The sequence below is a fragment of the Anneissia japonica genome, unplaced genomic scaffold, assembly GCF_011630105.1.
Source record: "Anneissia japonica isolate Jap-2015-1 unplaced genomic scaffold, ASM1163010v1 scaffold2167_len242483_cov200, whole genome shotgun sequence".
Taxonomy (NCBI): domain Eukaryota; kingdom Metazoa; phylum Echinodermata; class Crinoidea; order Comatulida; family Comatulidae; genus Anneissia; species Anneissia japonica.
Genome location: NW_022702691.1, coordinates 172,038 through 176,347, shown reverse-complemented (window position 1 = coordinate 176,347; position 4,310 = coordinate 172,038).

Below are 4,310 nucleotides of genomic sequence, written 5' to 3'. Positions count from 1 at the left end.
GCAGTACACCATATACACAAATATAAATAGATAAAAGGTGTTAAAATAAAGATACAATTCATTAGTAAATATAGAAAAATATAAAATAAGATACATAAGCATAGAATCTAACTACTGTATATACACTTATAGATTGCAGCTATCTCTTATGACTTGCATTGTTCAATCGGATTGATCCTCAGAAGAGAGAAATGAGTTGTTATGACGAGAGGTTTTCTTTAATGAGGGAATAATGCGACCAGATTTACTGAAGTTGATATATTTACTTAGAGGGTGTGTGTTGTCATCTAATATACACTTAAATTTCCTGCTAATTATTTCAAAATAAATATTTTCCATTTCTGGGACATCCAAACCAATTATCTTACTAGCTAACTTCGTGATCTTATGTAATTTTCCAGCATTTTTCTTTGTTAGGCTGTTGTACCATATGATACAGCAGAATGACATAATCGACTGAATCATGGCCTGGTGAAAAGAAACAATGTATCACGGCCGACATTAAAACATCTCAGTTTCCTTAGGAAGTAGAGTCTTTGGTTAGCTTTTTTATACAATTTTTCAGTGTTAGTTGACCAAGACAATTTATCATCAATCCCTACTCCTAAGTACTTATATTCACTAGTAGTACAAACATCAGTGTTATTTATATTTAAAGGTGATTTTTGAGTACTATTTTCCTGAAATCAAATACAATTTCCTTTGTTTTACTTACATTTATAATCAAGGAATTGTTATTGCACCAGTTTACTAAGTTATCAACTTTTTGTCTGTAAGCCCTCTCATCATTATCTTTTATAATACCTGTTAGACAAGTGTCATCAGCAAACTTAATTATATGACATTAGTTTGATGTACTTCTAAGGTCGCTGGTATATAATGCAAAAAGTAAGGGTGATAACACACAACCCTGTGGTGCACCAGTATTGGAAGTTATAACATTAGATAGAACATTGCTTATTCTTACACACTGTGTTTGATTCTTTAGGAAGTCCTGAATCCACAAACATAAATAGGGATTGACATTCATACCGATAAGTTTATTTAACAGCAGATTAGGCTTAATAGTATTAAAAGGACTTGTCCCTACTTCTTTTAAAAATTACTGTACTTTAATAATAATTTGAATGAAAACGGTCATATTCATTTAAATGTATTAAATGAATATGACTGTTTTCATATTCATTTAAATGTATTAACACTTTAATACAAATTTTACATTTGAATCTCCATAAAGTTTGGAAGTTAAGTATTGTGTTTACATTATTAAATAAATAACGACACACTTTAAGCACAGTGAAGAAAGTATAATACATACTCCAAGTATTGAAATACACGCCATCGTGTTGGGATTCAATATTTCGACATTAATTATGTCATCATCAGGAATGAAGCACAGTGGTTGCTGAAATCTAAAATGCTTATTAACCTTCCTGCATGTTGTCAAAAGAATTAATGAATTAAGGGCGTATAATAGGAAGTCAACATCCTATTGTAAAGCTAGATAGAAACAAGCCCACCCAACATTGTCCACCACACAGACCTCCCCATGGTATAGTCCATTTTGGGTGGTTTATGTCCGGGTGGTTATTGTCCTGGGTGGTTGTGTATTGTCCTGGAGGTTTTTGTCTGATTTCCGTTTATTGATAAGACAAGGATTTACAATTTAATATTTACTATTCATTACTACATCTATTCTTGACAATTACTGTAGGCAACATATATAAGAGCCTGTATAATAATGTGACATTTGATTAAGATTTATTTATTTAACATACTTTCATTACTATTGATGGTTATCATTTTGTGATAATTTGTAATACCGAAAGGTCCACTGAATAATCTCATATAAGATAGTATAATACATATTTCAACATTAGGTGTCGGGATTCAATATTTCGACATTAATTATGTCATCATCAGGAATGATGATGATATACTGTAATTAATGTCGAAATATTGAATCCCGACACGAGGGCGTGCATTCGATACTTGGAGTATGTATTATACTATCTTGTTGCAATGACTATATTTATTTTTGGTCAATAACAAACCTTTAATTAATTCAATTTCTTTTGATAAAATGTTGTAATTCCTTTAAAATTTTGTGATATTTTATTCTTTGTGTTGTTTGCATTAAAAAAAATGAGAAAGAGAAATAAAACTGTAATTGAATCAGAGAGCAGTGAAAATTACTTCACTTTTAATTGACTGAAAAAAAAAACATTTCTAGAAACCATCAAGGCTACTCCCAATTTTACTATTCAAATTCATAAATCACACATGGTACTGGTATTGTGATATTATTTAGTTGTAAGAAAAAAGGGAAAATAACGATAATATGGTAACACATGATACTGGATAAATGATACATTTTGACTGAAAAAAGACATTTCTATTAACGACTCGACTGCATAATTAAGGGAACTTCATCATTTACCTCTTGTGTTATTTTTCATTTCGAGTACTGAATGTTTATGCCTAATTTAGACTACTCCCAGTTTCTATTTATAATACACGAAAGAATGAATTAGTAGGTCTGATACAAACAACTCATTGCAACCTAAACCTGTTATAGAGCAATATCAAGACAAACAGCACATTGTGCACCCCCACTTTACAATGGTATTGTCCATTGCTGGGTGGCTTTAGACGGGTGGCCTTGGACAGGGTTGGCATAAGTCCTACATTCATTTCTCAGGGGATCGGCGGTCCGTTAGATTTCGAAACGTTTTCATCCTTCCTGATGAGTCAAACCCTGTCCTGGCTATCAGATTTTACTTGACAAAAGCATGTGACATGCCTAGTCTTATCATGATGACATCACATCATGGCCATATATAGGCACATCATGGCCATATATAGGCACATCATGACAGTTTTTTTTTTAATTTGATAGTCTGGACAGGGTTTTAGAAACTAGATATGGCTAATATCCTACATGCTTTTTCTTCTGTAATGTATGACGTGTTACCTTTCTTATGTAATAAAGGCTAGCGGCGGATCCAGCGGGAAGCCACGGGGCCTGTTCCCCCTGTCAGTCCCGCCGAAAAATTAACAAAAAAGAGGGAAAAAATTGAGAAGAGCTGAAGGGAGGAAAGGGGAAAAAACGGAAGTGTACCCATGGGTTCAGTGGCGGATCCACCAGTGGGTGAAAGTAGAGCTCGATTATTTTACCACTAATTTGGAATTTTCTATTGTATCGACGCCATAATTTGCTTTGCGACTCTCCTAGTATAGAATAGACAATAGGTCCTTGATTATACCTTTGTGACGCCCGTGGGAGGAGGGGTGTCTAAGGTAGGGGTAGTATGCTCCCGTGGTGAAAAGTCAATAATTCTGTCGAGGAACACATTTTTTCCATCAGTGCCATTTTTGAGCGTTTAGAGGGGGCCTTATTGCGAACCTTCACAACAATGGTGAGATGTGGACTAAGTATTTCCCCCACCCCCGTCAGAAGATTTCCCGATCCACTCCTGAAAGGTGTAACCTAGAGCATATTATTTATTGACCATAAATTGACGAAAATAACAATTAACAAAATAAGCAAACGTTTACTATGATCGTAGAGAATAAACAGAGTTGGGATTTGACTGTCTCTTATGAGTACCCTCTTAACAAAATGTATACAATAAATAAACAGACAATCCGACAGTTGAAGACACGTAGGCCTACGCTTGTATTTATAGATTGACTTTGTAATATTATTTTTTTTATAAGCCAACTCCGACAGCGTCGTACGACATAGCCGACGCGATTCATGGGGGGGGGGGGGGAGTCTTAAGCAGTCATGAGAAATAATACCGTATTCTCGCTCGTTTATAAGGCGACCCGCGTAAAAAACGACCACCGAATTTGAGGGGGTTTGGACTATTTTTGTGTATTAGGCGTTTTTTTTTTTCGAGATTTTTTTCGAGCTTTTCTTAAGAAACATTTTGTTTTAATTGTAATTATCTTAATAGGCCTAATTACGTTGTTTGATATCTTTTTTTTTTCATTATATTTGATCATTCTTTTAATTGTTGTACTGTATTTTAATGCGAGAACTGAATTTCCGACTTGGAGCAATAAAGTGTATCTTATCTTATCTTATCTTATCTTTTATTCTCCTTGTTTTAATCTTGTTTTCTTAATAATTTCTAACCTTTTTCCTAGGACCTTTTTATAGTTTTAAACGTCTTTCTTATCGATTTTTGTCCTTGTTCCTTCTGGAATTTTATGTCTGTACATTTGTACATTTGATTATTGATCAAATAAATGAATGAGTGAATGAATGAAAGACGACCACACCCAACCCCCCCCCCCCCCAA